This window comes from Athene cunicularia, assembly GCF_003259725.1.
Source record: "Athene cunicularia isolate RWA chromosome 3 unlocalized genomic scaffold, athCun1 chr3_part1, whole genome shotgun sequence".
Taxonomy (NCBI): domain Eukaryota; kingdom Metazoa; phylum Chordata; class Aves; order Strigiformes; family Strigidae; genus Athene; species Athene cunicularia.
The window spans coordinates 8,320,493-8,344,869 of record NW_020799097.1 but is presented as its reverse complement, the minus strand read 5'-3'; the positions used below and the strand labels follow the sequence as shown (position 1 = coordinate 8,344,869).

Genomic DNA, 24,377 nt, shown 5'->3' with positions numbered 1-24,377 from the left:
TTTCTTGATCCAGGAGATTAAATGTGGTTGTAAATTTTTAAGCAGAACCAGTTGCTGCAATTCCCTATCAAAGAAAATTTTGTGGACTTGAATGAATAAGACTTAGGGAGAGTGTTCTCCTGGGGAAGCTGATTAGTTAATACGTAACTAATATCTTTTTCTTTCCTCTCCCCCTGCATTTCCAGACCTGAAACAACACAACTGATTCCTAGATCAAAAGAATGCTCAAGTCCCTTTTATTGGACAAATACCAGGAACGGTAGGCTCTTACTTTTCACTTGAGTAACGGCACAGGCTTTCACAATTCCTTTAATAAACTTGAAGTAGGTCATAATACCCACCACTGCATCCTTAAACTGGTATAAATCTTGGTTTCCAGAGTTTTAATTACAGTGGCTGCTCCCATTAGGTGGTCTTGTTTCATGGCAGGATGCTAGAGAGCTCTCCTGCTCTAAGTCATTTATGTGGACTGCGGGTATGTCTGTCAAACCATAATGAGCAATGAAAGAATGAAGAATGTTAATTTAACTGATGCTGCTTTTGCTGTTAATGTAAGTACCACCAGCTGCACCTCGTAAACATTGCTGTTTGCTTGCCTGCACATAGCTATTCAGTGAGACCTAGTGTGATTGATAGAGGCAGAATTAGACTGATGGCTTGCATGCTGCAACTTTTCTGTAGTGCTACTTCTCTGAATGCTTTTTTGTTGCAAGAGACAGCTCCTAAATTTTAATTGCTTTTCAAACTAGCAAGTGCTGCTCGTGTCAAATGCTGATAATTGGTTTATGACATAGAGGTATTATAAATTAAGAAGAGGTCAGTGTAGATAATGCGCATATTACCTGCTGGAGGAACGATGGTTGGGTTGAAGTGACACTTAGGAGATGCTCACTGTGGCGTGCGGGGGTTCTCAGTGCTCACACATGGCTTCTTAAACAATGGGCCCTAATAGGAAAGGACTGGCTGCAACAATAGTGGTGCTCGGAGTCACTTTATAATTAGAGAAATTACTGAATAATGCAAAACTCCAAGTGGGTTTTTTTCCGGCCCATTAAGCATTTATGTAAACCTTCAAAATAAAGCTGCATACCTCCTTTCACCTGTCAGTCGTGGTGTGCACTGAGCAAAAGCACATTTTGTTCCTCTCTGGCGGGTCATTAGGAGAGTGATGAACCCCAAGAATTTGACACAGGCCACTTGTGCTCCAGTGCCAGCTCATCCAGAAGCATCTCTCCTTTCTGCCCTTGCTCCACTGATTAAGGTGCTCCTGTACCTCTTAGCACGAAGCTGCTTCTCATTGACATCCTGTCCAACATGTTCTTCTTTGCCTTGATGGTTTCCTGAAGAGTTTCTCATCTCTAGCATAGCTCCATTCTCACTCTGTCCTGATATACCCAGTTATTTTAGAGGTGATTTGCTACACGTTTCTGTTCTTACTCCCAAGTATATGTCAGGATGAAATTCTCTAAGTCAAAATGACTGCAGTCTTTAGGATTTAAATTATTTAGGGTTTAACACAAGTAATGCTCATTTAAGCAATTGATTTATTTTTGTTTTGTATTACATATAACTTATTTCCATAATATTCTCCAGTTAGTAATAACTGAAATGTTATGACTTGCAACTAAATACCTCAAATTTATACCACTCTGTGCTAATCATAATAATACTCTTATCTCTGCCCACTATTAGGTTTTAAAGCTTTATATTCTTAAGTAATAAATATTGTAGCTTTATTAAATTTTTAACAGATTAATTAATTCATGACAATCCAGACTTTGAATATTTTTCTGAACACCTACAGTCAGTGAAGCTCCTTGCTTTGAGTAGAAATGAGAGAGACACAGAACGAGGCAGAACTGGTGCTTATGACTTGAAGGACCTGGTGTTTATGACACTGAACAGCAGGCCAGGGTCTGGTCCCTGCTTCTGGGATACACCTGTGAGGGATGAGAATGGTTTGTACTACTTGACTTCTCGTGTGTCCTACCCATAGATAGTATCTTATGCTGCCTCTTATGAGAGTTCTTGATGTTTAACACAAAGTAAGGTGGATGCTTAGCAGTATTCGGTGCTGCTTCATTTAGTTTCTGGATTGCAGAGGCAGACTGCAACCTTGCTACTTCAACTAGCACAGTTCTTGTACATTTGAAAACACAACAGTCTGGAAAGCTTTCAGTCTAAATAGAGAAAAGCCCACACAGAAGTGGCCTTTAAATCATTTATACCATGGATATAAAGCTTACCAAAACTGTGTTTGTATACTAATGTCATCCTCTGGTCACAACCTACCTCATAACCTGTGTGTATCTAGGCTTTAGAGTTTTTCAGTTACATATAGGCAAACTTCTGGTGTCCATGCACTTAATGAGATTTTTCCAAAAACACTTGTGTATACTTCTAGGGACCTGAACTGGCTACTGTATAGCCCCATGTCTGTAAGGCTGCAGTATCTTTCTCTCTCACTTGGTTCTCTTTCCAGCCTGTGACCGAGAAGTTAACTTTTCTTGGTGTTATTTTTAGTGAATTGGTCCCGGTAAAGAAAATAGTTTCTGAATAACTGTTGGCTATGTTGAAACAAACAAAGAAAAAATGTAGTTCTGGACAGCCAGGGCTGAAAAATCTGACTTCTTGGGAAAGGTTACAGAAGAAAAAAGATAAAAATAGTAGCACTTGAGCAGTTGTAAAAGTAATAATATAGCTATACACTTGAGCTTTACAGTGTTTAAATACGCAAACATGCTTGAATTGATATCAGATGGCAAGGAGGTTTTCCATGGAATTTTTTTTGCTATAATTTCAAGTTGTTATCCCTTTACTCATATCCTGGTGAGAATTCACTGATATAATTTAACTTTTTCCTTTAAACCTTAGTCTGTTTAAGCCTTTATATTAAACCTAGGTTTAAATACTTTGGTTTTTTTAAATGAAATTTGAAAGTATTATACTTAAATCCCATATAACTGAGAAATATTTATTTTAATACAACTGCATATGAATTTCATTATGCTTTCTTAAGGGAAAAAAACATTTTACTCTCTCATAAGAGTATTTTCATTTAGTGGACATGTAAAACTATTTCATTTATAGCCATTAAAAATAAAAGTATTTATTCCATAAATCAAAGGACCATTTTAATAGGCCTGACAAACAAAATTCTATTAAAATTTCTTATTTTCTTCAAAGCATGATGTTTCCATTTGTTATCTAGTTCTTTCTGGTGACTTTTTACCCTGTCCTTGAATACGTCGTGAGCAGACCAAGGGAGAGACCGTGTGGGTGTGTACAGATCCTGTTTCTGCTGTCATAATGTGTAACTTCAGCGGAAGACCTGTCCTCCCCCTCAGTGTTGATTCCTCATCCTCTTTCCACTGGCCAACACAGGGTTTGCGTGGATCTGGTAAAGCAAATCTCAGTTCCTCAGTTCATGTTGGCGTGCAGCATCTTTTACAGCGCTGCTCTCGGCTGTGGCACCCAAGGCAGCTAGTGCTGAAGCCTTGTGCTGTGGTATCAAAACAGGCTTGGCAAGAAGCAACAGTTGTTAATAATGTGTCCTCTTGCCACAGGAGTGATCTGAAACTCACACCTGAATACAGTTTGGGAAACTGAAGAAGGGATAAGAGACCAAGTGAATTACGGAGAGGTGACATCCTTACCACCAGGCATTTCTTTCATCTAGTTTCAGAAGAGGCTGTGGTGATATTGAGCACTGTAGTGGTCTGTAATCTGGTTGTGCTGCTGGTGTGTGGGGGTGTGTGGTGGTTTTTGTTTTCTTCGAGAAGGAAAAGCTTCTTTGCTTTACAAGGTAGGAAAGCCTTGGGGCAGTAAGTCTAACTGGGTGTTGTTCACCCTGGTTTATAGGGTGGAGATGAGAAAGTGAACAAGTAGGTATGCCAGCCTTCCAGCTCTTCCTGTAATCTATGGGGTGTCCAGATAAAGGGTAGCATATCTGTACACATGGAAGCCATAAAGTCAGGATCAAATGGGTAAAATTCCCGTCTTCAGTACCTCTCACATAAGTTGGTAACAAAATTTCCTCCTCTTCCTGTCACTGATATAAGTTTTGCTGTAAACAGATCTATGGGGTGATGTACAAGTGCTTCAGTGGATTAAATACTGCATGTTTAAAACTGAATGGGTAGAGGAAATTCACTTTTATTTTTAGCCAAAAACCCCCAACTTCTGATCTCATATTAGAAATAAATCAAGGCAGGCTGCATTAAGCAATCAACAAGTAACGTTTTTGTTTTCAACAATTCCACTTACCTCATAATTTTCATCAGCATTCCCAATAATATACTACTAACCATTATTTTCTCACCTAGTTTTCTCAGTGCTGACAGATAATAGATGATCCTATTACAAATAGATTTGACACTGCATCCATGAAAATGTGAAAATTGGAGTCTCTCATCATTATTTAAAATGTGTGCTCACTCACTCAAATGAGGTATAAGAGTCTACTCCGGAGATAAAGTAGGCCAGATTTCTGGAAAGGCTGTTTCAGTGTCACACAGGTTAATGTAGATGTATTATGTATTTATGTAGCCTATAGGAGGATAACTTTTTAGCAAATGATTTGGACTGAATGTGCACTTGATCAGGACTCATTAATAACCCATGACCACACTAATCTCGTGTTGAGAAGTTACCCTTGCAATCACAAAGATTAATTCTGGGCCTGCCTATTGTAGTTTGGGAGGAAGAGTCCAAAGAAGCAGGTGAGTTGTGTGTTAAGTGCTGAACAAAGATCTATATAGACTGACTATATAGATTAAGATCCTGTGCTATCCCTGACATGATGATTAAAATAGCTATTTTTTTCAGCCATATTTTTAGAAATTGGGACAATACTGCTTTTCTTTAAAGCTGAGGGGAGCTCATGCTACCTGTTTCTCAGTGAGGGCCCAATGCTGAGCTGTAACCTCCATGCATGAGATATCAAAGATAAATGGGCTTTTTCTCATTGGGTGTTAGGTCATGCCCCTGTTTCCATAAGAATTGTGGTAATGTAGTCAGAAGTTACTAATGTGATGACACACCCAATGAAATCTGATGCAAAGGAGGGAAGAATTGATTAAACATGAGACAATGAGCATTTTCTTTTATACTGGTAACTTGATTACCTCATTTGATGGGTCATGAGAGGAACATATTTGAAGTTCTTTGGAGCGTGAACATCTTTAGTTGATTTGTCCTGGACTGTTAGAAAATCTCATTATTGTGCATGGCCTTTGCACATCCTTGAATCTGAGTTGCTGCAGGTGCCATGCAGCACAGCAAAACAGTTTTGGTAGACCTTTTCCTCAACAGTGTGTGCCTGTACTGTGGTGTTTGGGTTGTGCAGCTTGTAGAAGTGGTCTGGGACCAGACAGTTGTCTGGACTCATCACATGAGGGCAGTCATTGTTTTGAGAGCCTCTGAATTATGCATATGATAAATGAGGACCATGAGAGAGGGCACTGAGTGAGGAGAATTTGAATGGAGGTGTTAGAAGAGATGGGGAGCTTACACCTGGGAAGTACATCACCAGAGAGCTGGAGTTGTGGAGAAGGCTTTTGTACTAATCCTGACATCACTGTTAGGCCATGAGGAGAAAACTGGCGAAGTAAACAGCTTCCCTGGTGCTGCAGAATGATTGTACGTTATCATCAACATATTCTCTATGTCAAGAAATGGGTCTGTGATAGTCTTATTCAGCACCTTTGATGATAGGCTGCAGGACACTGCCTGTGGCTGTAAGACAAATAATAGTAGTCTTCTCCATGGGTGCTATCTGACTTTTAAAAAATGAATAAATTTCCGACTCTGCTGGCTTAAGACACAAGCAAGCTCTCTGCTACCTGTGTAGCTGCTGAACTTGCATGTGTGTTAGAGCTGTAAACAAGTATGTCGAGGGAAGCACTGCAGTTCTTCACCTGGAGCATTCATGTCTCTCCAGGTAAGGTGAAAGCATCACAAAGATGGTAGAAACTTCATGATACGAAATGACTTGCTGTAATGCCTCATTCACAGTAGTTGTGTGGAGACTGTCCACCAAGCTTATTGAGAAAGCTTGCTAGCTGGGAGGTGCTGAAGGTGGCACTTACGTGCCACCCACCAAGCATGAAACTGAAAATATGTGATTGTCAGGAAAATATGAATTTTCTAGGAAAATGCTTTCCCTCCACTTCCCATATGTAGGCATCGGGACAATTGTAAGCAGTCCTGACTTCTTGAGGAGGATAGCTGTCAGGCTACCCGCTGATGAAAGTTTCTCAGCACCATATGTAAAAAGCCTAAACCCTATGTTTTTCTATAACCTAATTCTTAAATTAAATCTAGCAGCTCAATTTTAACAGCGTTATCTCACAAGTGAATGAGTTCTGTGATGGTCCTATGTGCTAAAATCAGCAATCTACATCAGGAGAACAAATTACTGCTGTGAAGGAATTGCTTCTTTTCTTAATTATTGTCATGGAATCAAAATTTTGATTGACTGTAACCTGCTCACCTCCCACACTTCCTCTTCTGTCTTTTGCTTTCTTCTCTTTCCTCTGAAAGGGATCTTTTGTAACTGATCTGTTTATTCTGCTGTTTCTTTGGGGATGACAAATTAAGCTACAGGTCTTTTTTTAGTGTTGTAATTGGGAGGTGGAGAGAGGAGATTAAGAGCTCTGTTACGCCACTGTGCTGCTGGCAGGCAGCTTTGGAAATTTGGTTCGTTGCTTTGGAAAAGTGGCCAAGATTTGTGCCTCAAAGGTGTGAGGTTTTGACTCCTGTCACTCTAATATTGATTTGGTGTATAATAAATGGGAGTACTGATAAAGGATTGAGTAAGAGAAATATAATTAATGCCAATCAACATGAGCTTATAGAAAATAGATGCTGTCAAGCCAACCTGATATCTATTAAGTATTTTTAATGTAATTGCGAGTTTGATATTTATGTCTTCTACAAGGCATTTGACTTGGTGACACCAATTTGATTAAGAAACTAGAACAAAATAATATGATTTGGCATGTGTGAGGAATGGGAATTGAGCTTGCCCAACTTCAGCCATTTACAGTTTGGTGTCCTACTCTAAACTAGTTGTCCTAGAAATCAGTGGAGAGGAGGAGAGGGGGCTATTGCTCTATCCCTGAGCTGACATCAGAGAAATGTGAGTTTGTAGAATAAAGCTGTTATGTTGCCTGTGTTGATAATCTTTGTGTACATCCATAGAATTTCTGGGAGGCTGTGCTAAATCTGGGTCTGACCGTATTGCAGATATTCCCAGAATATTGTGATCTGGTCTGTCTGCACCTCAAGGAGGTTGATGAGATAGGAAGAGATGGTAGAAGAGTGATAATGGTGGCTAATAGGTATAAAGACATGCCTTTAGGCCACTGTGATTTCTTGCAATCATTCATTACCCCAACACAAGAGAAGAAGAGAATTGATTAGCTTTTCTACATGGGAAATTTTAAGAAAGGAAGAGTCTTCAGTCTGAACAAAAATGTAGCAAGATTCGTTGTCTAGAAATGAAAGCCAAGAAAATTCATAATAGAAAAAACAAATAGATTTTGACAGCAGGAATAATTAATCACTAAAACCTTTCACCAACACCCCCAAGGCGTTACTAGAAATCTGATAATCATGACAATTTTTTTTTCTTTCTGAACAAGGCAAGGAATTGAGTCCTGTGCCTTATAATATGCAAGAGAATTGGACTAAGGTCAAAAAGGGACTGCTAGGATTATCTAGTCAGTAAATAATGTGATGGTCCCTGTGAAGAGAATAAGGTTTACCCTCCATGGTCAAGTTGTCAGTCCAAAATGAGTCAGAGAAAATGAAGACTGTGTTTGGTGAATCAGGTGTCTTCTGTTGGTCCCTCTATACCCAGAGGGTAATTCCTGTAGGTATGACACTCATAGCTTTGAAAACATTTTTGGGATGCAGTATGTTGCTGGCCATGCCACACCATAACAATGTTATCACCTTGGCTGTATTTTTAATTTTCAGACTACTTTGGGCCAGAATATTGCATAAGGATGTTACCTTCTCTTGGGATATGCAGTGTTAGTTTAGATTGCAAGAGAAACGGTTGCTTTTGCCCTTTTGAATATAGGCTCTACTTTCCAAGCTAATGATACCGTGCTCTCCCTTTCCATTTTTCAGCATGGGACCCCACTGAATGAGCTTTTAGGTTTTCCCCTCATCCCTGCTGTCTCTGGTACATCGTGAACCAAGTGCAGTTCCTGTTCTCCGCTCAGACTGTCTTTGCATTGTGCAAAGCTTCACGTAAGACAGAGACACAGAAGACTCTGCTAAGAGCCAGGTACTTACTTCTTCACTGCTCTGGCTCTTTTGCAGCAGCCTGTTCCTATCCTGCTGCTCTTCAGCCGCTTAATAGCGTTCCTCACACACTACAAAAGGCATGATGTGGCTGTCTTCACATCACCTACAGTTGGTTGTTACCTGACTCCCTGATAGTCCCTGAGAGTCTTACTAGAAGAGTAGGACTTTCTATTAAAAACCGTCTGCAAATGGCAAACCAACAGGTTTTGTTCTGTTTCTACTTTTTCTATTGACTTTTTTGACAAAAATCTGGAAAAGACCTTGAACCACAGAAAGCCAGTTCATGATGTCAAAGAAGTTGAGGTTTTTTCAGTCTCAGATGCTTCAACGCTTTGAATGCTAGTCTCTCCAGCTGCTTTGGTGAAGCAATGGAGTTGGGAAGATATGTTAGTCAAGCTGTCCTAAAACTTTTCAGCTTTTTAATCCCAGTGCCTTCAAACCATTTCAGAAGGTATCTTTGCTAGTCTTTGCTTCAATAAAGAAATAAAAGACCTTTCAACACATGTACTTGCCTATTGCCTTCATTGAATCTCCAGCAAAGCCAGTGGAATTGAATGAATTGTGAAGAAGCTGACTCCACTTTAAGGAAATCTACCCCTTTTACTAGACTGTATGTATTTGTCTTCAAAGAAACCACACTACTCGGGTGAACAGTTTTGAACTGAACACTGCAGATCCATTAGAACTCCAGATTCGTTTGAATAAGCAGTCTCTTCAGTGGTCTCTTTTTGCATGTGAGTATTTTGCATATCTCTTGAACTCCACACATCTCAGTAGCTTTCCTTGAGCTTTTTCTGGGACAGAAAAATTAAGTAAATTTAGAATGAGTAAGAAATTCCTATTTGCATCATCACAGTCATCTGGTTGTGAGTCTTGCTACAGAATACCACAGAAATCAGTGTTGTCTGGATAATACAATTCTATGTTTAACATGGTTTAGGGAAAGGGTAGTGAAATACATCCTTTGAAGATGGGCTCATAAAGTGTCTGTCTACATTTATTTCCTTCTGGAGTTTTGTTGAGTTGGGCAGGTGTGTATGCTTTAGCTTCATTTAGAGTGTTAACTAAAGGCCATTTGAAGACATAGATGAGACTTGATAGACTATTAACACCAGATGTCTGCTCTTCTAGGTCTGTGAAGTCATTACTAACCTGTGATCTCTGTACACCTTGCAGTGTTTTAAAAGTATTTTTTGAAAAAAAGTGTGTGTAAATTATCTTGACAAACTTTGTCATAATTGCTCATTGCATTTGAGTTTGCAAAAATAGCTTTGTTTATGATCTGATATTTTTTTAATGGCATATTTCACAGTTTCCATTTAAACTTCGAAGTGACATCTTTGTTTTTCCCATTTAAAGAGCAGCGCAATCCAGATGCCTGTCAAGAGTTGTTGATGTAGCATTTTATGAGTAATCCTTCTGTTTGAGTTTTTTGTTTTGTCAGAAATGTTTGCCAAGCTCTTATAAAGCTCCCCATGAATATTATTGATGTATACTTCCTTTTAAAGAAGTGATTATCCATGCAGGGTTACAAACTGAACAGTCAGTTCTAAACAACGAATGTTTTCTCAAACGTTACGTAATGTCATAGGAGGAGTTAATTTGTTGATGTGAAGGAACAGGGGGGTACTGAGCTAAAATTATTTCCCCCTTCCCTTTCCCCAGTTTAACTCTTTGAAGCAGAGGCTAGTATTCAAGTTTGGGGAACTTTTGAGAAAGTATTACACAGAATAACCTTGGGGTTACTGTCAGTCTGTCTAAATCTTTGATGAAGAGATGTTAATCGTTCCCAGACTGCTTTGAGGGGTGAGTGTGATTGTGAGAAACATTGAGTAAAACATACCAAGTAATCTTAGGAATGCAGCAGTTATTTCAGACCTGAAGGTGTTAGTACATCCAGTGATGCTCTCATTTGTTGCTGCTGAAAGATTTATATAGCTTGTACTTTATGCATGTGCAGACATCCTTATCTCTGGTCATTTTTCTCAGGTGATTCCTTAGTTTTAGCATCTGTAGCTTAAATTCTTTTGGACCTTGATGAGGACCGGCAGCATTGCTGGGCTTTTTCCCAACATTTCAGATTCCTTTTGGCTTGAAAATGCTCTGGGGTCTGCAGACCTTGCAGTGGTTTAGCCTGCAAATTAGTAGTTGGCTGCTTGACAGTTGGGGAAAAGAGATCTGTAAATTCTGTAATAAATAATAGATTAGGGTCAACACACAGTGTTCTGTGGGCGTCATGGTGCAGAGCAGTCACTCCTTCCCATAAAGTCATGTGGGGCTCCGAAAATGGATTCATCCTTTAGTTGCAGCCCCCTGTTTTATTTTTTTCTATCCCAGCCTGCAACTCTTGGCTGCAGCTTCACCCAACTTCAGAGCCTGTGTAGCTTCTCGTGGGATCTGTAATTACTCCCTCCTCAGACCACTTGCTCTGTTTCTGGCAACACTAGGACAACAGGTCATGCCAGGCATTACAGAGACTTTCCTTGTAGAGCTGGAATAGTTCCAGTCCAAATACACTAAAGATAACTGGGACAGCACAGCAGTAGTCCCTAACTTGTGCAGCACTGGGAGCTTTGGGTATGTTGGTCTGTACTTAACTGCTGTGTCTGTACAGTTTTCTGGTTGTGCTAAGCTCGGCTGTTTGCAGGGTGAACGATTTTGATTTACCAGATACACTGCCTATAAGCACCATTCTTTTACTGCTTATGAAACATCTATTTAGCCTGTCTTATATTGGAGTCGTATTTTTTCCCCCCTTGTGACTTGCCTTGTTTATTTGCAAAGAGAGTGTGTTCCAGCTGTGCCCCTGAGTGTTTCATTCCCTCTTTCAGCCTCTGCCCCAAGCTGTGGTACCTGACATGGGAGAGGTTATGTTTGCAGTGCAGAGCAGCTTGTAAAGGGCATTTTTTAAGTACTGTGCTTCACATTTGATTTATAGCTTGTCTGCATGGGCAGGCTTTCATAGAGTATTTTTGAGTTAAACTTTTTCTGATTAATTGACCTACAACAACTGTTTCCATGTCATTGACTTTCTTCTTTTCCACCTATTGTTTCCACAAGCAATGTGATGTGGGCAGGTGCTGCAGGGTCATTGCATCCTCGCTGAGGTCCATGTTGTGCACCCCTACCACAGGCAGTTGGGTGATCTCTGCTTTGGGGGTGCTCTAGAACAGTCCCTCATCCCAGTACTGAGTTGCCAAATGTTCCTGCCTGATATCTTTAGGTCAGGAGTGTACTGGTTAAATCTGCGTAGGCTGTGTAGTTCCTGGTGGATGAGCTGATCTGCTGTATTGCCCTGGGATGCTTCATCTATTACAGAGAAGCTCTGAAACAGTGTCTTGCTGAATAAGAAAATTGTGGTTTTGACTTGACATCACATGAACTTACTTTCTTCCTCATCCTTTCTTGCCATTTGGAAACCTCCTTTTCTAATTTACAACTTAAAGCTGAAGCATGGTCAGCTTTCTGTTAGCTGCTTGTGCTGTCACTGTTATCTTATTGTTTGCTAGTGCAGGGTAACTTATTGTCCAACCTAGAACTGCTGAAGTTTGGGGGAATCCAACTGATATAGCTGCTTTCTCCAAAAGATTCAGACCAGCTTCTCACTCTCCAGGTTTTCTGAGCCAAAGACGTTTCTGATTATTCTGTCCCTTCATGAAGATGCCTATGTTGATGAGGTAGGTGAGCTGATGCCAACTTACACCATGTTTTGCCTGGCCTCCTGATAGTTTTACCCTGAAAATGAGCTGCCTACTTCATTAAGATTGCTACCACAGTGATTCAATACCTGAAGCAGATGCTTGGTTTCTATCAGGTTGCTTCAAGTTATTTAATTCAGAAGCTTAAGTACAGTATAGGATATGACCTGTCCATACTGAGGTTTTTAAGCTCCCAAAGGAGAGATGTGGCTGCTGCTGTAGGCTTTTGTATGGTACCTTCAACTTTATAAGTATCAATACATATAATTGAAGCTTTACCTTTACAGATAGTGCTGTGATGAGCAATGGCAACTCTTAGTTTTGGTGTTCAGAGCTCCTTGCTGTGCTTCTACCTCTTCCAGTTTCAGTGTTTTGTTCTAGTGGTTCCGAACTGCCTGGCAGGTGTTGCTCTCCTTGCTCCCTCTCAGTTGGAACTGCAATAAAGTTTTTGTAAGATCAAAATCCTTTCCTTTAAACAGCCAAAATTTTCTAAAGTGGGGGAAGAAAAACCCACCCAAATACTAGTAAAGAATGTAAATTGCAATAGGTTAAGCAGTAAAGACCATTAACCCTGTCTTTGTTTTGCCCCAAGTAATAACTTTGCATCGTCTTTGGGACTGCATGTCCAGGAGCATGCAAACAAATTCTGAACTTAAGCCTGCCTTTGTGTACCACTTTCATGGTGACGGGCTATTGCTTTTCTTGCTCCTTTTCTCCTTCTGATCCTCTGTCTTCAGATGTCCTGTATCCAGTGTGAGGTCTCTTGCCTTTCCCTATGCACTGCCATCTAGAGTCTGTAATAACTTTGTAAATATTCTTCATGTCTTTGATTATTGAGGTGAGAAAGAAAAGTTTTCTTCATGTAAAACTGTCATTGGTTTTTCAGGCTTCTTCTCTATCAGAAACCCGTTTTATTTTTTTATTACTATCAAAGGCTCTTCTGTTCTATGAAATCCTGGAACAAGAGTCCTGAGATGGCTTTGAAAAGTAGATGTTTTCCCTAGGGAGATCTTCAGAGCAGCTCTGGCCTAGTGTTGCCCTTGGAGATGATGGGGTAACTATGATATGATGAGTCACTATGCAAAGGAGAAATTACTCCCTTGAGTTTTTTTCTTTCCTTTCCATGAACTGCTTCATGGAAACAGTGTTCTTTCTGAAAAACAAAAAGCAAAACAAAGGTTCCATTTTTGTTTGAGTTTTTTTCAGGTGTTCCATGCTAAATTCTTTAGTCATGTTGTGAAAGGCAAAAATACTCAGTTGAAATGTATCAACAATGCATTTGAGAAGTGTTAAATAGATAAATAAGTAGACCAACTATTTGAAAAGCTTTAAGTCCAAAATGAGTCTAACCCTGTAAACAAAGCAGGTTAAGGAGGAGGATGGAACTCAGTATGACAGAGGGGACAAGAATGACGGGGGATAACAGTTTGCTTTGAGATTAATTTTGGGATGTCAGCTGGCACTAATCCCATCCCTTTAAACTTTTTTTATAGTAGTCTGATCTTTGTTTTTTAATTCCTCTGTGTGATGGCATGTCTTGCCTTGTAGCCAGCTCTCATTACAGATTGTTTATTGCAGCATAAACCATTTGGTCATCCAGTCAAGCCAAAGTTGCTATATGCTTTATTTGCAGAAATATAGTGGGAATTTACCAGTTTAATAAAACTCTCCTAAATGAATAGAGCATGACCCAGTGGAGCTCACTGCTTGACTGATCCATGAAGTGACCTTGGTTAAGTCATTTAGTTCTTCCATGTGGTTGTTTCCTGATCCTTTACCATCCTCACCTTCACCACCACTCTTTGGACTGTAAGCTCTTCAGCACTGAGCCAGTTTTAGGCTTGCACAGGGGAAATGACTTGGTCAGGCCATTTAAACATAGCAAAAGTCCTACAAATATTCTGTAATAACATGCTAGCAGGGTGGGGAGATACCTTTCAAGGACATGTTTTGCGCAGTAAACTTCCTGCAACTTGCAGGTAGGATTAGCGAGGTGTTATTCTACCACCTCAAAATTATTATAGTTACACAAAACAAAGCTTCTATAAAATAGAAAAGCTTAAGATGAGGTAATGGGAGGGAAGCCGTTATTGCATTGTTCAAGGGAAGTTCAGTGTAAACTTCAAATTAGTTTGTGTCAACTCAATTACTTGCATGCAGCTCTTGTCATTGTAAGAATCCCCTCTGTAGAAACTGAAACTCCAGTGCTAAAAATGTGAAATCAATAGGTAATGTTATATCCACTTTAAAAAAATTGTATTGATTTGTAGGTAATGACAGCAGTTCATTCTTGCAGGATTACATGCCACTTCCTGTCATAAAGATTACTTCAGTGTATATTACATCTGAGATGGAGAACATAGGTATAAAACTGCTTGGCTTTAATGAATAGTCATTTTACTCTGGGCATTAAAATAAGATATATTTCTTTAAATTTATCTCTAGGGATTATTTTCATTTCATGGGCAAACCCTGTGTTACTAAAGGCTCTAGAATGCTATTAAACTTTTAAATAATCTTAGATTGCCTTGTTTTTGTAAGTGCTTGAACTCGTCTTCTCTTTGATAGCAAGTAATTAAGCAAAACATCGTGCTCTTTCTGGTCTCCTCCACATCCCTGATTAGAGGGTTAACACCATGTTATCTTGGGTATTAGATCTTCTTTGCTAAACCCTAAGTATCTACCAGCATCTAACTCTCCGTGCTTCGTAACAAATTTCTGTCACCTTCAGGGGATTAAATTCTTCATGCCGATCATGGTGGCATGTAAACATCTCCCATTGTGCAGCTATTTTTTTTTTCTTATGCTGTGGCTCACTTGAAGCCTACTCTTATTAAGCACAGGTGACTTCATCTTCATGTATTAAAATAACTCTTTTCAACTCTTTCTAGGTAATCTGGCTTCCCAGAAACCTCCTGCTAAATGCAAGGGTTTGCTGTCCTGTTTACTGACTGTTACACCTGAGGCTGATTTTGATATAGATTCTGGATATTGTGGGGTAAGTGTGCAGGTATCTGTTATTTTTGTAATTTGATTTTTCTCTCTTATTTGCTTACATGAATGCAGTCTGGGCTGTGCTTTCTCTTTCAGTAGCTGCAGCAAGTCCCTACTGGAGCATGGGCAACTGAGCGTCTGTGTTAAAATAGAAATATAATGTAGTAGGATGAATGCTAATGCTGTAAACTTGATCAGGAGTATTTGAATTTGGTAGTATAGCTTCAAGAGGGAGCCAAGTTTCTACATGTGCAGACTCATAGGCCTATATCTTATAAAAATGTAAAAAGATGTAAGACATTTGGGTGTAGTGAACACTTTGACTTTTAAGCTTACAAATGTGCATGTATTTTTATATTACAAATGAAACATTTTTCATAATGCTTATAGTTATAAATATCTGTGAAGTTTGCAAGATCAGGTTAAAATATTTGGAGAAGGGAGATTAAAGGTTACTTGGTTTCTTGGGGGCACAGTGGAGGGGAAAGAATGAACCGATTCCCTCTCTTATTCAATTCCACTATGTGCATCAGAGTAGAAATTTAAATACTTCATTGCTGAATGACTCTTGTGGGATATTTCACCTCCCAGCTACTGGAAGAAAGTGTAATTTAGTGGACACAGATTTGTTTTTTCTTTTCTTTTTTTTTTTTTACCTCTCCGTTAGTCTTGATCATCTGCTTCACCTTCTCTTTCAATGTGCTATTTTTTTTGCCTCACCCCTTTCCTAGCTTATTTTTTAAATCCTCTCTTGTGTTTTTTTCCTTCATGTAGCTAATCCTGGCTCTTGATGCTGTTTGATATCTTTCTTGGCCTCCTTTGACCAGCTTTCTGGCTTATCCCAATCAGAGATGTAGGTTTGTGGGATAATTCAGGATGGAAGGCACCTGTGGATATTGCCTAGTCCAACCTCCTGCTCAGAGCAAGGTCACTTAGAGCAGGTTGCATAGGGCCATATCCAGTTGGATTTAGAATATCTCCGTGGATGCAGACTCCAAAACAGTGTTGGGCCCCTGTTGCCGTGTTTCACCATGTCATGAAGGTATTCTCCTCATCTATAATCTTGAGTTTCTATTGTTGTAGCTTCCTTTTTCTTGTCATATCTCTGCGCCCTTTCAAGAATAGGCTCGCTCTCTTCTTTGCACCTTTCCTTCAGGGAATTGGAAAACATAGGAGCTCAGCCTGTGTTTGAGACACCAATATCCTCCACTGGATTTGCTCCAGCATGTCGAAGTCTTGATCTGGAGGGCTCTCAAATCCTGCGTGAAGGGGAAGGATCGCTTCCTGGACCTGCTGGCTGTGTTCTTGCTAACACAGCCTGGGATGGATGTACTTGGCCTTTGTTGCAAGGGCATATTGCTGGCTCAAGTTCTACTTGCTGTCTGCCAAGATCATGAAGTCCTTTTTTTTTTTTTTTTTTTCCCCTTTTTTTAAACTATTGTGCAATCCTTACTTTCAGTGTTTGGTGTTCCTTCACATGATTCCTTACTGAACACCTTGCTATCTCAGTGCATCTTGACTGTAATATTTCTGGCAGCCTCCTCTCATAAATGAGTTTGAACTACACTTTGGAAACAGTGAAAACCCATTTCCAAGTATTTCACTCTTGCAAATGAACATATATCCCTGAGCAACTAGCTTAAAGATTTCAATATAGCTTTGATAATTTAAAAATCTTTTTCAATTCCTATCATTAGTATGTTCATGGCAAAGCAGAAAATTGTGAGTATGCTTGAGTGTGTACAAGTGTATATGGGAGAGTGTTTAATCCCTTTTTCTGTGCTGCCAGTACATAGTCATAAATACCATATATAATAATACATATATGAAACTGTTGCTGAAAATTGAGTCTGAATTATGAATAAGGCTTTTACTTTATATTCCTTCTTTATGTTTGTCCCTGCATGTGTTTAATGCTGTCAATTGCAGATACCAACAACTGTAATTGTAGTTAAATCAAATGTTCTCCAGTCTATTCTTTAGTAGCCCTCATGATGATACTGTATCTGTTTTTCCTGTATTTTAATAGAGCGTGGATATTGGGAGATATGCCAGAAAATGGACACTCAGTCTCAGCCTTAACTTTACACGGTGAGCAGATGATTTTGGGGAAGGGAGATATATGCTCCTGTGCTTCTGTGAACTTTGACTGGTTCACTTGAAGTGGCCTCAGGGGGAGGACCAAGAGGACATCAGTAAAGGGCTCAGAACATAATAGTTTGCCCAGGGTGTCTGGAGCTCCTATGCAAGTTCCTTGATTTATATCTACAAAGGAGGGGACCAGAAGAAACCATTGAGGGGGCAAGTGGAGCAGAGAGGGTTAAACATACTGAGTCAGGAGAAAAACAGTTGAGCAGAAAATAAGAGAAATGGAAAGGAAAAGGTACAGAAATGAGGATGAAGTCTTTAACTTGCCACAAAGTATTTTGGTTTTAATTCAGAGGAATGTTGTCCAACTCATGAAGAAGTAGTTATAGCAGAACAACTCATGCAGTGATGACTGACAGTTTAATTCACTTTCTGTGGTGGGGAATGTCTAGCAAATCTGGCTTGTGATAAGTTGCAGCATCACCTAGTCACATCAACATGAAATGCTGAGGATAGTCTTAGGCTGAATATCAAATTATTAGAGTTATTCTGTTAGGCTGTGGTATGCCTGTGGGGGTTTCTGCCATCATGGCTGTGAACTGGTTGTAACAAAAGAAGAAGAAAAAAATTAATTTGGAAATGAGAAACCAGTTGTGTCCATGCTTCTTCCTGAAGGCTTCTGGCATATGTGAGAAGCTGTTTAAAAGGGGCTTGAAATCCAGGATGGATTTTGTCTCCTGGGAATGGGCTGCATGTAGGAGTTGTGCTCTTCCCTGTTTTACTGTTTTTTGGATATTCCGAGCTCAGCTGTTCCCCTTAAAAGGCCTTTCAACTCACTTACTTTTTCTGAAGGATATAAAAAGTATTTATGCATGTTGACTGTAGCCCTGTATATCCTGACAGTCATGTGTGGTTGCAATTTTTGTATTCCAACTGAGGAAGTACTTAACCCTAGTTTTTTCTGGTTCAAACTGAGTTAGTTTTCACCATATGCAGCACCTCTTATGAAAGTGCGTGTGGGGGGGAGGAATTTTAAATGAAGTTGAGAGCTGTTTCTGCGATGCAGTTATTTTAATAACTGTGAGTCTCTCTGTACAGCAGACTGATTGCTTTTTGGAGTATTTTTTAGGAGGAAAGAGGGTATGTAAACACAAAGCGAGACCTCAAATGACCACACGCGTCTAGGAGCTTGAACAGAATGATTGTGTTTTGCTTTTCATTTTTGTAGTTTTTAGGTGGGTGAAAGCAAAGATTTGGGTTTCTTCCATTTTACCCTTTTGAAGAGAAAGAGCAAGTCAAATGAAGTAGAAAAAAGCTGATCACAGAAGTCCAGGGTCACACTTTTTATATGAATTTGTAATAGGCTTTAGGATACAGCAGACAAACCAAGGAATAAGGTCACTTGTCTTTGGTATGATATTCCTAGAATAATTCAGTTTGGGAAAGACCTTGGGAGGTCATCTTGTCCAACCTCTTGGTCTAAGCAGGCCACCTGCAGTGGCAGAGCAGGCTGTTCAGGGCTGTGTCCATGTCCAGGCAGGTCTTTTAGTACCTCTGAGGACGGGGGCTCCGCAGCCTCCCCAAGCAGCTGTTCTGCTGGTTAAGCACCTGCTCCGAATTTTTCTTCCTAATCGTTTGCCAGGTTTTCCCTCGACGCAGTTTGTCCCTGTTGTTTCTTTTACTATGTGCCTTGGGAAGATCCTGGCTTGCCGTGTTTATAAACAACGCGGATCAATGTTTGCCAAGCATCTACACATCAGGCAGTGGGTTTTTTGTGTTTGAGTCCATTTAACAGCATCTGTGTTGGGGTGTTTTTAACAGGGCTCTGACCTTGCTGTGCTGTTACGTCAGGGAACAAGGATGGAGTGAGGCACAGGCAACATTCATACTAAAATCTCAATAGGCACCAACACAGAAATAACTATGTTCCTTTCTGCCTATAGATAATACATGTTGGGTGGGCCTGGATTTACTCACAGAGCTGAGTTGGATATGCTTCCTGTTCCTGTCTCTGCCACTGCTGGCTTTGTAATAGTTGTGTCTGAGCTTCCATGCTGTTAAAATGGAGATTATATGCTCTTATTCACGAGAGTGCTGCAAGTCCTCCGGTAACTGCTAAATGCTTTTAGTTCCTTGGGAGAAAACTGGTATAAAAAAGGAAAAAAATGTATTTTTATAATATAAACGACGTGTAGTTATACAGGGTTATGTTAACTTCATACTCTTTGTAGGTTGACTTTAAACCAATGTATGCTTTTGTAGTGCATTGCGTCCCCATAAAAATTAGATGCTTTTATCCAAATTGCATGTTGGAGATTGAAGGAGACATACACGAGGGTTACTAGGATGGCCTCATTTTTCATGTTCAAGATTTGGAAGTAGAAACAAAGCTTAGAAACTTGAGATTCTTTAAAAAATTAAGTCCTTCTGTAGAAGCAGTTAAGCATTCTTTTTGTCAGCTTTAATAATAATGAGGTTTTGGTGCCAGGATGAGTGATAATTGCAAATGGCAAAAAGTCATCAGAATGTTGTTACTCAGATTGCAGATTTTATTAATCGTAAAAGATATTATTCACCTAGAAAGGCTGTTTTATAAGTGCTCATTTACATGAAGACTTGCTGCCTAATTTATTTTGTTTAAAAAAAAAAAACCACACAAAAAACACAACCAGAAAAAAAACCCACAAGCTTTGTCCTGTCCTTCGAAACCTTGATTATTTTGTCCTTCCCATTCAGTTTGCTTATGTCATCTCTGCTCCTGCTTATCAGTGAGACCAATCTTATTTTTGTCCCTTCTCTCTCATAAATGTATCTGCTGCTTCTTGGATTTATTTTATCAGTTGAATACTGTGCATCTGCCCTGCATGCACTTCCTCAACAATTAAAAGGGAAGTTTATCTTTTATGAATGACATCTTAGATTAGTGGTTTGGGTCTTTACATGTTTGGGATCTCATGAGGTGTTAGGATTTGCAGATGTAAATGAATCTTTGATCTATTTTCTCCCATTCCTTCTATGTTGTTTTCAACATGAGTCTTCCTTAAGTAAAGAAATTGGGCACATCCTTCACTGTAGGAATACAGTTAGTCAATGAGCCTGCCCTGTGGACTTAAAATGGGGTACATACTTTAATATCTCTTTAATTAGGGTGTTGTATGGTAAACCCTTCAGGGTATAGGTACAGCCTTCATGTGTTCCTGTTAGAGAATACATACAGAGAGCATTGCTGCAGTGTGAATATTCAACTGCTTGTCCCTTACTCCTTAGGCTGAAATATTAATACAGCAGTGATTTCTGCACCTTATCTTGTTGAGATCAGGTATAATCCTAGTGACAGTATCGTGCACACACCCAAGCCTCTTTGGAGAATCATGCCTTTCTGGAGCATGCTGAACACCAATTAGTCTCAGTAATGCAGCTGGATCTATAGCTGCTGTTGCTAAAATGGTGATGTGCTTCCATGTGGAGGGTGAAGAGCATGGGCTCTGCTCCTAGCTGTGTGCCACCGTGTCACCATTTTAGCCTGCAGAAGGACATTAGCTGCAAGGGCAGAATAAAGCTCTCATTCATCATAGCAAAAGTAATTTCAGACATGCGGATAGAGAAGTACTTTAATGCCCATTGTGACAGAGGTCTCTTTGAACTTTGCTGGTACCAAATTGAGATCCTTCAGCTGGCATTTTCATCACTCGGGCCTTTTCAGGATCAGATTGCAGGTGACTCGGTGGTAAAACTGCTTCAAAAGTGCAGGATGCCTGTGCTCTGCCATGCTCTGGGCTGTGACAATTGATATTTCAGACTTCTGAGTGTTTTCTAAACTGATATTTAAAGTGTGCCCCACCAATTCTGGTCTTAAAGTTGGTTGATGAAACTATAATATATTTCAACGCAAAATTATGCAGGCTAAAGTGAAGATTGCAGTGGTACTGGAGCAGATTCTTCAGTTTCATGTGTATTTGAAAGCTGAGAAAGTTTCTGCTGAAGTTGGATGACACAGGCTTGTTGAATTGTTCATGAACGAAAAAATTGCTCTTGGATGGAATTAATTTGCAGTATCTCATTTACCATCTTAGTTTTATCATGAATTTCCCCTGCTTGGCAGCCTGAAATGCCAAGTGAAAAAGTGTTTCAGTGAGAGATAATATAATATATTAAGAAAATGTTATTGATCACAGTATGCTTTTACTGGAAGATGACTTTTTCTGACCGGAAGACAAGGGACTTTGCCTTGTTACAGTAGGAAAATGTATTGTAATATGCAAACATGATTATTGTTAAGGTCACAGAAACTTTGTTTTTACATTCCACTTCCTCTGGAAGCGGACCTCTCCGTAGCTAACCACTGTCAGCTGCGATACAGTAAGAACGATTTCAGTTTAAACTAAAAAAAAAAAAGGTTATAGCATGGTTTTTGTTTTATGAAGAAGGAAATGAATGCTGTTTTCCATGTCACCAAAGGTCAGAACTTGTAATTCGATAGCCATTACTGTAAGCATTTTGTTATGATGATGGACTGCGTTGTGGTGGTTCTTTGTCAGAATAAATTTACAGACATTTTCTCATCATATGTGTATTTTATGTGTATGTCATAGACAGAAAATGTTGCATACTTTGTTTTAGAGTGGCTTCCACACACAAGGACTGTGAGGCACTTAATTTTCCCACCTAATGTGGGAAGATTAGCCAAGTGGAAGAGTCTGTTGCTTACAGAGAGCTTATGTGGGTATATAGATATCATTAGTTTTTAAAGCATAAGTATGTAAATTTGTGATGGGATGCCCAGTACAGGCAACTTAAAACAAGGACACTTTTAAGCATCTTTAATTTAAAGAGAGCTCCCATTGCATAAACAGTAGCTCAAATATATTAAGGTCCTGCTTGCAGTAAGATTGCTTTCTGCAGAAGGGCTCAATTTTCCCTCAAGAGTAAGCAGGTCATTAAGATAATACTTGTTTCCAGCTATTTCTGATAAAACTTACCCCAAACACATTTGGCAAAACTTAACTCTTTAGAAAATCTTATCTCTGTGTAATTTAGGTTATAGTATTATGAGCCATGTTAATTCGAACTGGAAACACAAACTCGTTTGGAATAAATCAGTGCGGGTTGCTCTGCAAATCATAGAATTATGGAATGGTTTGGGTTGGAAGAGACCTTAAAGATCATCCAGGTCCAACCCCCCTGCCATGGGCAGGGACACCTTCCACTAGCCCAGGTTGCTCAAAGCCCCGTCCAACCTGGCCTTGAACACTTCCAGGGAGGGGACATCCTTTTCTCTGAGCAACCTGTTCCAGTGTCTCACCACCCTCACAGGTAAGAATGTCTTCCTTAGATCTAATCTAGACCTACCCTCTTTCAGTTTAAGACTGTTACCCCTTATCCTGTCACTGTACTCTGATAGTCCCTTGCCATCTTTCCTGTAGGCCCCCTTTAAGTACTCAAAAGCTGCTATTAGTTGTCCCTGAGCCTTTTCTTCTCCAGGCTGAACAACTTCAGCTCTCTCAGCCTGCCCCCTGATCATCTTCGAGGTCTCTTCTGGCCCTACTTGAGCAGATCTATGTTTTTCTATATTAGGGGCCCCAGAGCTGGATGCAGCACTCCAGGTGGGGTCTCATGAGAGCAGAGTAGAGGAGGAGAATCGCTTCCCTTGACCTACTGGCCACACTTCTCTTGATGCAGCCCAGGACATGGCTGGCTTTTTGGGCTGTGAGCACATGTTGCTGGTTCGTAGTCAGTTTTCCATCCATTACTACTCCCAAGTCCTTCTCAGGGCTGCTCTCAGTCCACGCATCTCCCAGCCTGTATTTGTGCTTTGGATTGCCCTGACCGATGTGCAGGACCTTGCACTTGGCCTTGTTGAACTTCATGAGGTTTGCACAGCCTCGCCTCTCCAGCCTGTCAAGGTCCCTCTGGATGACATCCCTTCCCCCCAGCGTGTTGACTGCACCACACAGCTTGGTGTCATCAGCAGATGTGCTGAGGGTGCACTCGATCACACTGTCCATGTCACCAACAAAGATGTTAATCATCACCAGTCCCAACACCAGGTCATGAGGAACACCACTTGTCACTGCTCTCCACTTGGATGTTGAGCTGTTGACCGCAACTCTTTGAGTGCGACCATCCAGCCAATTCCTTATCCACTGAGTGGTCCATCCATCCAATCTATGTCTTTTCAATTTAGAGACAAGGGGAACATTTTAGAGATGTATGTGGCAGTAAATGCTTTGCATAAATTCAGGTAGAACAATGTATTTTCTGTGGGATGTTTTTTCCTTTGTCCTGCCCCATTTCCAACACATACCTCCAGCAGTTTTCTCTGGTTTTGTTGCAATAAGTCTCCACTTCAGTGAATTTGGGGATACAGACCTGACTGCAGGAATTCATCTGTGGTACAGTAGTGGGTTGCTAACCTGCTGAAGTTTTTCACATGGCAAAATAATTTTGTTACGGCAACCAACCTTTTTCTGCCCAGGCAAAGCAGTGTTGCTAAAATTGTTGTCAATTGTTGTTAAATCCTGAAGTTTAATTATATTTCTTTGATGCTTTTTCTAATTCAGTTTAGACAGCAAGAAGTTGTTGGTGTAAATTGAGGGATCAGATCTTAAATGTGTCCCTGGTCCCTTTTTGCAGACCCTTCTTCTAACACGTTGATAGACATGTGTAGGAGAGACCACTTGTGTTAAAGCAAGCAGTTAATATTAAGAATTGAAAGGTGTAGATTCTGGCTTTTAAGGGACTAAAACCCAAACCCAAGTCCCTTCCCTATTTTCACCTGCATTAATGTAACCACTGAAGAACACCAGGGATGTTTCAGTTTTGACAACTACCAAAAACTCTGTGTGTGTGGATGGTTCTTGCTAAAAAAAAATAAGCAATACAATCATTTACTTGACCTATAGCTTGGAGTTTTCATTGCAGCTACAACATTGAGCAGCAGAAATACTGGGCCATATGTGTGAAGCATGGAACTACAAGCAACTCACTTTCAGAGACTGATATAATCTTTACTTAAGAAATATACAGGCAGCATTTACACTGGAAGTCCACTAAACCTGAGAGATAAATGCATCCTGTTACACAAGCATTCAAGCTTGTAAAAAGTATACAAACAATAGGCATATTTCAATACCTTTAAAATATCAGGCAGCATCTTCTGTAGTTTCTTCTCCCCTATGACACAGAAACACTGCTGAAGCATTTCTTTTTTGTCTGCAATGTAGAAACTGACAGGTTTGAGTGACACACTGAGGTCTAATCCTCCTTCTTCTATATCAC

At 40.0% G+C, this 24,377-nt stretch overlaps 1 protein-coding gene across 1 annotated transcript in view; it reads left to right on the top strand.

The window, feature by feature from the left end:
• Positions 1-24,377, top strand: part of KLHL29 (kelch like family member 29) — a 356,805-nt gene that overhangs the window by 5,493 nt on the left and 326,935 nt on the right. The window contains exon 2 of the mRNA XM_026844878.1: positions 14,909-15,015. The gene's annotated coding sequence lies outside the window, so the exon portion shown is untranslated. The remainder of the gene's footprint in view (positions 1-14,908; positions 15,016-24,377) is intronic.